We start from the raw sequence: 15,108 nt of genomic DNA, 5'->3' as shown, positions 1-15,108 counted from the left end.
CAAACCTTTCAACCTGAGCTGACCCTCTAATATACTTATTCCTAATCCTGTCCACCCTCGTCACACCCAGTGCAAATCATAACATCTTTAACTCTGCCACATCCAGCTCTGACTCCTGCCCTTTTGTCAATGCCACTGTCTCCAACCCATATAACATAGCTGGTCTCACTACCCTCTTGTAGACCTTCCCTTTCACTCTTACTGATATTCTTCTGCCACAAATCACTCCTGACACTCTTCTCCACCCATTCCATCCTGCCTGTACTCTCTTCTTCACCTTTCTTCCACACTCACCATTACTCTGAACTGTTGATCCCAAGTACTTAAACTCATCCACCTTCACCACCTCTACTCCCTGCATCCTCACCATTCCTCTATCCTCCCTCTCATTCACACATATATATTATGTCTTAGTCCTGCTAACCTCTTCTCTCTAGAGCATATCTCCACCTCTCCAGGGTCTTCTCCACCTGTTCCCTACTCTCACTACAGATCACAATGTCATATGCAGACATTATAGTCCACATGGACTCTTGTCTGATCTTGTCTGTCAACCTGTCCATCACCATTGCAAATAAGAAAGGGCTCTGAGCTGACCATGTGGTAATAATAGTATTTGTACAGATGAAAATATTAAGAGCAGACCTGTATAAGGAAGCTTTATATATACTTAAATTTGACACTATGACACCTAAGGGAATGAATGCTGAGTTTAATGGGCGGGTTTTACTTTAAATGGTTCATTCATTTGTTCAATTATTTTATTGACTCTGTTGATTATTTATAATTATGCTTGACTGAGTGTGTTATATAAGGTAGAAGCTTTATGAATGTGTCATACTCCTTGAAGGCATCTTTGCCGAGACGTCAGAGAGAATAAACGACTATTTTTTATTTTTGTGTTCACTTGTATGTGGTCATTGCTTCACAGTGTTCTTTGTGTGGTTATCGTTGTATGTTATGATGCTCTTTAATCAAAGAGCTAAAGTGGTTTATTCAGCAACTAACTTTAAACACAGCTGTCATCACCCTTTCTCCTATCCAAAACTAGAGGATAACCACGGACAACTCAGATTATATTTGAGAGGCCCATTTTGAACAGTTTTAATGCTGGGCATTTGGGTCCCATCCCAGAGGAAAATGAATAAATGTAAGCCAGATGTTATCAATCATACTAAAATTGAGCTCCTTTCAAACAGTCCTTTACATGTATGCCTTGCAGATAACCTACAATACTACACTGATGCCATACATAATGATACAGCGAGAGCTCACCATTACCAGATCTGCAAGATGGCAATAAATATTTGGGAAAGGGCAATTCAATCACACCAATTTCTATAAGCAATGTTCTTCTTAAACCAGCAAATCAAAATAGCAGATGCTCTAAGAAGAAAGATGGTGGTGTCTCATGACTGGGCTGTGGACAGAGGCATTTTACTAGACATAGTTAAACTTCGGGCTGTATCATGATAGAGCCTTTTGCTCCACTTTGAATCAATCAGCTTGTAGAAAGATAATTTTAATATTTGACATAGCTTGTTTTTTTTTTTGTTTGTTTTTCAGAACAGATTATAGCACTGATTATGTGGAATGGAACAGATTATAGCACTGATTATGTGGAATGGACAGTGAAGGTCTTAAAACCACAATTCATTTATGTGTAGAATATTCACATTTTCAGTTTAGAGCTAGGCTTCTGGGGAAATCTATTTGTTTGGACAGTTTGCATTAAGTAGCACAATTTTAAGACCATATTTAAGACTACTTGACTCTGGAATAGAAGTAATGTGTAGTTGTAGATGGCAGTGGTGCAGCGGTAGCATTGTCACCTCACAGAAAGAGGTTCTCCTGTTCGATTCTCGGCTGGTGTACCTGCTCTCCGGAGTCTGCATGTCCTCTCCGCATTTGTGTGGGTTTCCTCCCACATTTCAAAGACCTGCATCTGAAGCATTTCTTCCAAGGCCTCTGCCATAAATTGGCTTCGTTCCAAGTTGGACTTTCCTGGTAAACAAATGTAAAAATAAAAAAATATATGGGAGCAGGGTTAAGAATGGTGTCTCAACTAGTGGAAGTAGCTGGTAGCCTGGTCTATCCAAATTGAGAAGCAAACAGGAAGGGCTCTGAGTGCAGTCATTTACTGGCCAGAGTGCTTATTAGTCATTATTCTGTGTTTCTGCCTGCATAATTTGGTGCATTTGGGCTGATGCGGTGGCATTCAGCAGTGTCCTGCATAGTAGCAGACACCTAGAAAATAACATTTTCCTTTAGAACCACCTCTGAAACTGGGACCCTGTATCTCAGTAATTGTAGAGAAACTACTCTGTACCTTGAGAAGTGTAGAACAACTAATTTGCATGTTGAGCAGCACTGCCCCTTAAATTTAGTATTATATTGCCTGGTCTAGCCCCTAGTCCCAAAAACATTCTTAGTTACCCTCTTTTAACCCTTTGTGTCTCACACCCTTGTAACTCATCTGATAAAGGACCTGACATCATGCATATGCATCTTTCCAATTTGTCAACAGCCATTTTGGTGAACATGGGTTTCCTGAGACAATGTAGCAATAAGTCCTTAAAGATACAGATACGGTATGCAAGAGATGTATAAACACAGTGTCACTGGAGGCAAAGCTCTTATACACAAGTACACAGAATAAAAATCAGGTGGTCAGAAATACATGAGCCACACCCACCACACATAGTACGCACCTCACAATAGCCCAGCTTATGCTTAGGTACTTAAATGCAATCTTTCCAAACCCTAAGTACCTCACACATAGACAAACTTATGATGAGGCATTTAAATGCAATCTTCCCAAAGCCCAAACACCTCCAAAACACTCCACCTACAAAAATTATCCTCAGCAAATAAATACTCAACAAAAGCAACACTTAACACTACACATACAGCCTCACCCAGTCAATCCTCATCTAAAAAGCACATATGGCAAGCCAACACCCTACCCAGTACTCTAGTCACAGGGAAACTCCATTGTGCTACATACTGATGCCCCACTCACCAGGGTGGATAAAGGGAAAATAGTGGGCAGTTACTTAGCAGAAGCTATGTTATGCATGCACTGAAGTCATTGTACCATATGTACCAGTATTACGCATAGTCCAGGTAGGTGTAAATTGCCTTAGATATAACTCCCTATATTATATGGAGAGAGGCATTAGGAAGCTTTCAGACTATGTGTCATAGGCTGGTGTTGAACTGAGTGGCAGTCTACGTTCACCAAGGATGATACCATAATATGAATAAAAGATGATTTTTAATAATTGACTTGGTTTCTAGTGTCAAAGGGGATATAATATTTGTCAGCATGGGAGGATATGGTTAACAAACCACATCAGTTTGCTAAATATGGTCTGCACCTATCACCTCTAGGCTTTTGAATATTGGCTAAAACATTGCCCTTCCCATAGAGCCTTTTTAGGCACTGCCAATTTTACAAACCTACATTGCAAAATCAACCTATGGTAATCTAAAAGTGTTTCTGCTCAATGCCAGGAGTTTAAACGAGATCCACTCCCTTCAAGCTCTCCTCACCCTGGAGAATGCAGACATCTGTGCAATTACTGAGACATGGTTTAAAACCACACAGAGTGCCTCAGCAGTGCAAGGCTTCAGTGCCTTCTGCACATTTAGTGCAGCAACTGCACAGACAGGGACTAAAGGTGGAGGTGGCTCAATATACATCAACAACAAGCAAATCTCTAGGTTGGTTAAGTAGGGTGATGTGCTAGAGTTTCTCCACATACAGATTACAATAGGCAAAGTCCCATACCATATCCAAGCAAGGTGTAGGTAAGGTTGCCACCCATCCCGTTGTCAGCGGGACACTCATGGGTTAAGCCACCTTATCCCATTGCCCCCTGTATCAAGTAGTAGGATCTGAAAAATCCCGCTTTTGCGATTGCACTGAATTGCCATGGAAATGTCGCAATTACTTCCAGCTTTTTCATGGCAATTCAGTTACATCACCAACCCGGACCTGCAGGCAAAGCTGCAGCCTGTTAGCTCTGGGTGCTTTAATTTGTGCAGCAATTGGCTGCAATTCACGAAAAGGGGTGGGGATTGGGGCAGGAAGAGCCCTGCAAAGATCGTGGCTGTAGGAGCACTTTGTTTTAAGGGCTTCTACAGCCGCTAAAAAAACGACCGAGATTTTTTTTTTTATAACAAGCGATCCAGACAGCCATCCAGCCATCCTCCTCCAGCCAGCCAGCCAGCCATCCTCCTCCTCCTCCAGCCAGCCAGCCAGCCAGCTATCCTCCTCCAGTCAGCCAGCCAACCAGCTAGCCATCCTCCTCCTCCATCCAGCCAGCCAGCCATCCTTCTCCATCCAGCCATCCATCCATCCATCCATACATCCAGCCAGCCAGCCAGCCAGCCATCCTCCAGCCAGCCAGCCAGCCATCCTCCTCCTCCATCCATCCAGCCAGCCAGCCATCCTCCTCCAGCCAGCCAGCCAGCCAGTCAGCCAGCCATCCTCCATCCAGCCAGCCATTATCCTCCTCCATCCAGCCAGCCAGCCATCCTACTCCTCCATCCATCCAGCCAGCCAGCCAACCTCCTCCAGCCAGCCAGCCATCCTACTCCTCCATCCAGCCAGCCAGCTAGCCAGCCAGCCATCCTCCATCCATCCAGCCAGCCATCCATGCAGCCAGCCATCCATGCATTCATGCAGCCAGTCATCCATACAGCCAGGCATCCATCCTTCAAGCCATCCATCCAGCATCTACTCCCACCAACCAGCTAGCCACTCCCGCCAGCCATCCATCCAGCACCCAGCCATTCATGCAGCCAGCCATCCATCCATCCATTCATGCACCCAGCCATCCATCCAGCCATGCATCTATTCATTCAGTCATCCATCCATCAAGCCATCCATCCAGTCATTCATCCATCCAGCTGCTACTCCGACCAACCAGCTAGCCACTCCAGCAGCCATCCATCGTACCCATAACAGCATCTCCTTCACCACATTGGTGGTGACATCATGGTAGAGGGTGTGTCCAGTGTCATATTAGCCACACCCCCATGTCCCACTTTGGCCCGCTTAAAAGGTGGCAACCCTAGGTGTAGGTGACCCTCTGTGTCCAATGAAACCCATAGCTCATAAGTAGACCTACTGGAAACACTCACCATTCAAACAAATACCATATTCATGGGGGAATTTAGCCCTCTATAGAATGGGAATTCTGCACAATCTCAAATTTGCAGGCACAGAGATTTCTGGACTTCATAATACAAATACCCTAGATTAGATTGTGCATACACCCAGTAGAGGTATAAACATATTCAACCTGGTACTTCCAAATGTTACATGTGCTCTACTTTGAAATAAAAATCAGTTCTGCAACCCCAGTAATCCCTGTGACAGTTAGAAACTATTTCAAGGCAAACCACCTTTTATTAAGCTATAACCTCTCAAAATTCCAAGCCCCTCCAAACCCAGCAGCCTACTTTCCCTGGTGGAATCCAAAATTAAACAGGTTGTACAACAAAAGAAAAAGTCATAGCTAAAATTAAGAATAATAACCTCCAAAAAGATAAAGGCTGTCCCTTCAAACTAGAAAGCTCAAGGACAACACACAAGAATGTGTCAAACTTGTTGTAAATGGAGCCACATTCACAGAGCTGAGAGATATAGCAAATCTACTGGCTCTGACTTTAACCCCCACTCACCCCCACCCACCTCCGTGGAAACTCCCCCAGTAATTGGGACATACTTATTTCATAACTTCAACTTCACCCTAAAAAGGTCATCACCACAATTGTGATCTATATATTCCACCTGGTAATACACCTGCTTGCCTTGAAAATCTCTTATCCTGGTGTTCTTCCACATACTCACAAGAAACCCTTATTCTGGGGGATTTCACCCTAGATTGGTTCACCTGCATATCAGAACCACCAAGTAATCTAATAAATCTCCATGGCTACCAGCAGCTAGTCCAAATTCCAACTAGATGTGATAAAAAATCTAAAAAGGAATCCATCCTTGACTGGGTCCTAACTAACAACCCAACATTGTACCCCCACGCAGGCAATCTCCGAGACACCTTAAGTGACCACAACATAATATACTTTACACGTAGTCGAACAAGCATATGCAAAACCACTAACTATATATCCACTAGAAACACAAAAGAAAATCTTTCCTGAGATCCTAAATACTTTACTCTGTAACTGTGACTGGAACCCCCCATAAAAACCCTCCCACTTGACCAGGCTGTAGCATATTTCAACAAAACATTTCTACAACACCTAGACACTGTTGCTCCATTACACAAAATCAAGGTTAGAACCTTTACAAATCCCTGGCTCAGTAAAGAAACCAAACAAATCCTCAAGTCCAGAGATGCTGCCTGGCTTTACTATCAAAAAAACAAAGAAACACAAAGCCTAACTAAATACTAAGAACTGCGCAACCGTGCATAAAAATGCATTAGGCTGGACAAAAAAATCCTACTACACAACATTACAAACTAAATACCAACACAACCCCCAAAAATTTTGGAAAAATGTATACCAGCTACTAAAACCCACCCAAAAGGCAACCTCCAAACCAACCACCCCTGACACTAAACTTCCCATCGAAACACAATTCAACTCCCACTTTATGAACTCAATTCAATCCTAAGTATCACAGGACAGTTCCTAAATCACTAGCCCCCCAACACAAATAACACTAATACAAGCTTTACCCTCAAAAAAGTTTCCACCACTTCAATCAAAAGCATGCTCTCTAAACTAAAAACCTCATCAACAGCAGCCGACCTGCTCCCCAGCTATTTCTTGAAACTCACAGCAGATGCTATTGCTATCCCAATCTCCACTCTCATAAACAGATCAGTTGTTGAAAACTATGTGCCCAAACTCTGGAAAATATCCTATGTTACACCCATACATAAAGATGGAACCTCCACTGAATGTAATAACTACAGACCCATTGCTTTACTCTCCCCCCTGGACAAAATCCTAGAAAAATGCATCCATACCCAGATGCTAAAATATCTACTAGACAGCAACATCCTGTCACCTACTCAGCATGGTTTCAGACCTGCCCATAGTACCACTACAGCCGTCCTCTGCTTCACAGACACAGTAAACCGTCTCAAAAATGAAGGCCTGCAGGTGTCAACTCTTTTTTTGGATATGTCCAAAGTATTTGACACAGTCTCGCACTAAATCCTACTAAACAAACTAAACCAGTATCACATATCAAATTCCACTCTTACCTGGTTCCAAAGCTACTTAACTGACAGGTACCAAGCTGTGAAATGGGAAAATTCTCTCTCTCCTCAGCTGCTCATAACTATAGGAGTCCCACATGGTTCTATCTTATGACCACTACTATTCACAATCTTCACAAATAACCTCCATACCTCCACACAGCATGCATCTATCATTCAGTATGCAGATGACACTACCTTAATCTATGCTGCACAAAACATTCCCACCCTCCTGCAAACAACTCAACTTGCATTCTCTGACGTTGAAAACTACCTAGCCAAAGTCCAACTTATCCTCAATCCAAAGAAAACTCAGCTTATGATTATAACCAGTTCTAACAAAAACACTGATAACAGTCAATTCACTATCTACTCCACAAATGCTACTCCAATCGCTCCAGTGGCACAGGCTAAGCTACTGGGAATAACCATAGATTCCCACCTAAAATTTGATAGTCATCTCAATTTAACGATTAAAAAAGTACATGCCAAACTGGGATCACTCTACCGTATCAAACCATTTCTTACCAACAACACAAGATCAGCCATTGCTTGCTCCCAATTTCTATCCACCCTACTCTATGCATCTCCCATTCTGACTAATCTCAACAAAACTGAACTAAGCAAAATGGAAGCCTGTTATAACAGAATTGCCCACTTTGCTGCAAACTGCTCATATAGAACTCATCACTGTACTGCTTTGAGACAGCTCCACTGGCTTGAACTGCCCAACCTCCTAACCTACAATCAGCTCTGCCTCTGTCATTCTATCTGTTACCTCCCCAATAAGAGTCCTGCCCTCAAAAACCTAGTACAACATCACTCAGCCAAAAGGCCTCTTAGATCATCAAGCAAGCTACTACTAGAAGTCACCAACAGCTACAATAGCTTTGGAGGTGCACTATATAGTAGTTCAGTGGCTAAAAAATGGAACTCTGTCCCCACTAGCATTCAAAACACATCATCCAAAGCCTCCTTTAAAGACCTCATCAGGCAACATCTCAAGCAAAGTTGGTAGTGCCATGATTGCTCCCCAGGTTAGTGAAAGCAGATAAGGTACACATACTAAACCTAAAGTACTTGATTAAGATTGAAAACTATTCTCACAAACACTGGCTAATCTATAATGTATGTACTGTACATGTCTGCTATGTATGTATTCTACCTATGTTCCAAATTTCAGCTGTAACACCACAAATCTATTAAGTACCTTTATTTTTAAATATTTTTTTGTTTGTTCTCTCCACTGTAACTGTTGATGTGCTGCATACCACTGTAAAAACATGTCTTTTGTAATATGTGTGTATACTGATCATGTTTAAATGTATCTGTAATTTTTCTATGTGGAGCTTTTCTCCCCAGGCCTCTGCTGAAAAAGGGTCTTTTCGGCTCAGTCAGACACCCCCGGTTAACAAATGTAAAATAAATAAATAAACATAACTCCTCCAACTATCAGTATGGAGTAGGTCCTACCTATGCTCCCTAAGGGCAAGAATACAGCTTCAATGGGCCCTGAAAATATCCCAGAATGCCTCCTAAATAGCATGAAGTTTGACCTGTCAGGGCCACTGAAGTCACTATTCAAATATAGCCTCTGAACAAGCTTTCTACCATGCAAATGGAGGGATGCAATGGTCATCCCTCTTCACAAGGGTGGACCAACAGATCTGGGGATCTAGAAACCCATTAATCTGACTAGTCTCATATGCAAAGCCATGAAAAGAATTATCATGGAAATGTTTAACAATAATATTGGAAACTTTCAGACACTGGACCCACCCCACTTTGATTTCATCAAAGGCAGGTCATGCCTACTAAACTTGGTGGACTTTTTTGAGAAGGTCACCAAGGCAATGGACAAGAACAAAATGGTGCATACAGCCTACCTTTACCTGACTGAGGCATTTGATACAATACGTCACTCAGGCATTGTAAACAAACTCATAGAAATAGGCATTAGTTCATATGTAACATGCAGGATATTCAGCTGGTTCACAGATAGAACACAGGAAGTTAAGATCAGAGAGACATCTTCTACAAAGAGGCCAGTCACTAGAGGAGTCCTTCAGGTCTCTGTGCTAGGTCTACTCCTCTTTGGCATCTACTTTTCAGACGTCAAGCCAATATCAAGGGCCTCTGGCTGACCAAGTCTGCAGACAATTGCAACTAGGAACAGTCAAGAAATCCAACCAAGATACTGCCATATTACAGGAATGTCTAATCTAAACAGATGACTGGTGCCAAAGTTATGGCTTAAACCTCAGTGACAAGAAATGCATAACAGTACCTTTTCTGAAGTCGGCCACTCTGGTAAACAAACAATAAAACACCCCTAGGAGTAGATGCAGTAGTCAGGCATTTGGGGACACATGTAAATAGTAACGTGGCCTTCAACCAACAAGGTAGTAAGAAAGTCATTGTATATCACATATCCTATAAGAAAGGGCATAGCATCTAGGTCCAAGGGATACCATCATGTTTTTTTGTCAGCCCTCATCACACCCATCATTGTGTATAAAGTCCCCTTCGGTATATGTCTGACCATGTACATGCAACAAGTGGAATGAGGTTTGTCAGAAAAAGAATACAAGGTGGAAACACAATTACCTATACAGTGTCTGAAAGCTCTATCTTTAGAGAGGCAACCAGGGATATTGTCTGGGGTCATTGATGCAGTGTATTTGGCCTTAGTGAGTGATTCCAGGACCTGCTCCCTATTCTTAGTTTTGGAGGTTATTTCACAGGGGGTAGTGGGTGTTGAAGTTAGAGATAAATTTATCAGCCAGTAGATTCACTATTTTACTATGGTCAGTGAAGGTTGTGCAGTTTGCAACCTGTTCTGCACACTGAAGAGAGTTACCTTTAAGGTCCATGACCTCATAATTCCTTACCTTGTAATTGGCCTTGTTTGACTTTATTAGACCGCTTTGTTTCTTGTTTAGTTAAATCAGAGAGCTCTTGTCTCTATGAGAGTTGCTATTTCTGATTTTGGCCTTGACTTTTTTCTTTTGTTATATACCCTGTTAAGGTAAGGATTCCACCAGTGGGGTTTGTTTCTGGTATTAGATTTGAGCTTACTGTTGGTAGGTACAGCAGCCTCAATGCAGCCTTTTTCATTTTTGTAAAGGGTTTCTCAGGGTTTAGGGAGCCAGGAAGTTTGACAAATGTGAAGAGTTCCTAACTGTTATGGGTTTAATTGGGGAATATGGGTTGCTTTTTATTTCAAAGGAAGCATATTTCACCAATGAAAACATGACACAGGGGAGGGACCAGTAGTCTCCCATGTTGGAGAGTACTAAGTCCAGTATGTTTGATACTTTGGTAGGAGTGCACACCACCATCTGGTCCAGGATGTTCATGTTGATAAAGTCCATGAAATGTTGTGCCTGTGAGTTAGAGTAAGTGCATATTTCCCATTCTAAAGAGGGGTTGTTAAAGTCTCCTATGAATAGAGCTAGGTAAGAGGTGTGAGTTTTGTGGGTCATAGCAGATGACCTATAGCTGACCAGGACATGGTAAGGAACCTTGTCTATGAAGACTTGGACGTGGATGTACTCCAGGGAATCACCCTGTTTAACCAAGCTAAACATGTATTTGCTGCTAATGCAGATCAAGACACCTCCATCCTTCACCCCTGTCTGCTGCTGTTGGTCTAAATTTGTGGAAGGCACTGTAGCTTTGCACTGCTGGAGTAATTTCTACAGCTTTAAACCAAGTCTTGGTAACAGCAAAGATATCCACATTCTCCACAGTAAGTAGAGCTTGCAGGGTGTGGAGTTTTTGTTTAGGCACATAACCCTATTCTAGTGTAGCTTGGACCAGTGGATGGGAAATGAAAAACTCTCCCCAGGTCTGGCACCTATGTCTCTGATGGACAGAGGCCACCATTAAATCATGCCCTAGTCAACATACATACTACTGGAATAATTTCTAAGGCACAATAACTTGTGGGATACATTTGGGTTGCATGGTTAGGCTTATAAAGGTCCTAGTGGTTTAGACTAGTATACACCTATGACCCTATGAAATTGAACAGTTTCAGTATAATGATGAGTAGCATTATATGCAGTTTTTTTAGATTGTTTGGTTGTTATGGAGGTTAATTTGGCTGTGACTCACACATGTTTATTACAATGCCATAAACCAAATGCAACATGGTCTTTCCCTGGTGTGGAAATGTGAGTTTTGTAGTGATGGTTTATTACACTGCATGGATGTAGTGAAGATGCTTGAGATAACTCACTTTTATCTTAGAGCACCATTCAGTTAGGTATAGTGCTGTCACTAGTAATGCAAAAGTTAAAGTGATAAATGGAATACTTTGTTGTTGAGCATGTTTCATTCTTGAAATAGAAATAGGAATAGAATGAAAAGAAAAGAAGAAAACAGAAATATTGCTTTCATTGTTTATTTATTTTAATAAATGTGTATATTGGGGGTTTCACTTCCCACATGACCATTATAGATTTTTAACTCCACGGGTAGCATATTTTGAAGTTGGTGCTCTGATTTTGAACAGCTCTTACTAAAATTTCCTGCCTCACCATTTGTTCCATTCTGCCCCGGGCCACAACATTTTGAGGATACTCCATGGATATATTTCATCACCAGGTGAGTCTCATCATTTCATACAGACTTTTCAAACATCTGACTATGTATACCCTAACAAATGGATAGCTAAATGGAGTGGAGATGCAGAAGCCAGCGTGCTCTGGTCATATGAGTTTTCTCATGAGCCCTATACATTCCAAATGTACTAGTTAATGTCACAAAGGGGCCATTCAATAACACTGTTTGACAGCCATCTCACCTACATGGTGAGACACCCCTTTTTCCCCCTGCCCATCTAACAATCTGGCAGCTTCCCCTGTCACAGGTCTGATCCCACCACTGGAGTTTAGCCTTGGAAACCACCCCAGAACAACCCCACATCCTCCCCTTAAAAGACCTAAATACGCATTGCCTCATCATTATCCCCCCCCCCCCCTTCAATGGCCCTATCATCACTCCTACCCAAAGACTGCTAACTGAACCAAGGTCATCTGGATTGCAGTCAGGACTTTACATACTTGCACCATGGAACTCATTGACAGCCTGGTTTACGTATCTCTTTAAATATGCCAAACAGGACATTGTAATCAATGACAGGATGGATAAGGGAGATAACAGAGGTAGGATGACTTCTTTTGATCCTCAAGATAATAACTGAGACAGATAGGATTTCCTGACTATGGTGGAAACATGATGACTGAATGAGAGAGAGAGTTGTTCACATAAGCATCCACTCTTTAGCATCAAAGTCTACAATGTTGCACTCTTTTGTTTTGAGATTGATACTGTTTTAAGTGCACCAGGTATGGGCATATTCTAGCCCTTTTTGTGGCATCTTATTATCAGTGGATGAGCAGACAATAGTACCCAGTTTGCTATCATCACCAAACTTGGTAAACAACACCTCTGGGATACTGGCTTGGATGCCTTCAAAATTAATGCCAAACAGAAGAGGGCCCTAGACTAATCCATGTGGTACACCCACGTAACAATTTTATGTTCAGAGAGGCTACCAGCAGCTTTCAGAATGTGGGATCTGTTAGATAACCAATTTACAATCCAGCAGACAACATAACAGTTTATATGATTTTTTTTTCTATTTTTCAATAATACCATTGGAGGTAGGGTCAAAAGCATTGACCAGATAAAGATAAACGATGTGCAGAGAGAGACCACTGTCCACACACTCTATAACCTTTTCAAATAGGACCTGCTCTTCACAACAAAACTGGTGTGTGGGTCTAGCTTAAGTTCCATATGTCTATATACAGGAGTTCTGCTGTGATATATTCCATTGTTTTTCATAGCAGGCCGGTGAGGTTGGGCCTGTAATGATTTAGCTCGGTAGAGAGGCCACCCTTGCATACAGGAGTTACAGTGGCTGTTTTCCAGGTATTAGGCACAAATCATGCAATTAGCTGAGATTGAACACCTTAAGTAGAGTTTTAGATTTGCATACTTGACACTGATGAGAATGTAGATGGTATGTTATCTGGTCTCATAGCAGTATTACTTTTAGCCTTTGACAGGGATTCTAAAATGTACTCCAAGTTGATTTCAGAGGAAATGAAATTCTGGGATAGTGGTGGCAACAATGTGGGTAGGTGGGGTAATTATAGCACTACATAATAAATTGTCAGTGTCAGTTGCAGAACAGCTAACACACTCGCATTTGGTGCAGGGGGCTGTGGGTTCTATTTCCACACCAAGTAGATCAATTACTGACATTGCAGTACAACATAAGGGGCTGCTGCATTCCTGAGTGTAATATCTTTCAGATGAGATGTTAAACCTGCTTGAATTAGTGGTAGCTCAGGTGGATATAAAAGATCCAACTGCAACTATTGAAAAGAATAGCGGTCCTTCATTTATATACAAAAAAAAGTCTTTATTTACATCATATTTACATATTTACAAATATTTACAAACATACAAATATATAGATATACACACATATTTACACATATTCATAATTTTCTTTGGACTTATACTAAATTTTCATCCCTGTTAGACCCACTCTCCTTTTTCCATAACTACCATCTCATTGTACTTAATATTGTTGTTAAAATCCATTTACCATTAAGCATAATTTCATTTTTTTTCATTGCATATAACCCATGTAACATAAAATAACTTTACTTCTTTTCTTATAATGACCATATTTAATCACATCTATGTTTATTTTATCAGCTTCTTTTATATATTTGAAAAACTATTCTTTACATAGATTTCCCCATACTTTTTTTACTCTTTTACATTTCAAAAACGTGTTCTGCAGTTTAATTTTCTGGACAATGTAAACATATTCTATCAATTTTCCTTTTATGTGGCATATTTCCTTTTACTGGCAATGTGTCTATTACCAGTCTCCACAAAATATCTGACATTCTACCTCCTGATTACACCATTTGCTTGTTATAATAGCTTTATTTTTCACGTTAGATTTTCCCATGGTTTTGCGTAGAAATGTTTTATTACATTCTTATGCTATACTGTTTGTATGTTAGATTTTCTCATGGTTTTACATAGAAATGTTTTATTATTACATTTCAAGAAACTATAATCCTAGGTGTTAAATAAAAACAATGATAACAACACAGGAGGCTCAGATGCAAAAGTTTACTAGTGTACACCAGGAGGCAAAAAAACATACAAGTACAGAGTTTTGTCTGACATGATGCAGGAAATACACAATTTTATATAGGTTTAACACTCAAGCTGTGCCCACCTTACTGACATGGTTAGTCACAGGGCACCTACATCACTATGGTCTACAATATTCTATTCATAAGAAAAAGCTGATGTTATACATTTTAAAAGTTTTCCCATGGGAATAATACAGCCTTGCAAAGTACCTGGTTAGTTATAATGTCTTTCTGTAAATGTTACTCCTTCAAGGTTTCAGGCCTGCTCGAATACAATAGTTGGTTCAGTCTTGTAATAGACCCCCCACTTAGGCCTATAGTTGCTGCACAGGGTTCTAAGATTTCGCCTATATCCAAGTTTCTGGATAAGAAACTTAAATATCTTTGGGGGAAAGAGAACCATCTATTAAAGGACTCTTGGGAATTTTTTGGCTAAAATTACACCTGACTTATATTCCCCTAATTTAACTTTCCTGACCATAGATATAGTAGACCTTTTTTCTGTGATCCCACACCAACAGGGGCTAGCCTGGTTGGAGGTGGCCCTCAGGAAAAATAAAGGGGTCAGTGACAATGATATTTTCTTGGTTTTGGAATTAGCAGAATTAGTTCTACAAAACAATTTTTTGTACTTTTCAGGAGAGTTTTTTCAGCAAACTTTAGGAGTG

At 41.0% G+C, this 15,108-nt stretch overlaps 1 protein-coding gene across 1 annotated transcript in view; it reads left to right on the top strand.

The window, feature by feature from the left end:
* VWCE (von Willebrand factor C and EGF domains) overlaps positions 1-15,108 on the top strand; it is a 2,001,707-nt gene that overhangs the window by 753,927 nt on the left and 1,232,672 nt on the right. The window lies entirely within an intron of this gene.

This window comes from Protopterus annectens, chromosome 17.part0 (assembly GCF_019279795.1).
Source record: "Protopterus annectens isolate FY-2018-M chromosome 17.part0, PAN1.0, whole genome shotgun sequence".
Taxonomy (NCBI): Eukaryota; Metazoa; Chordata; order Ceratodontiformes; family Protopteridae; genus Protopterus; species Protopterus annectens.
The sequence above is the reverse complement of the archived record's forward strand: the minus strand, read 5'-3'. Positions and strand labels throughout refer to the sequence as shown.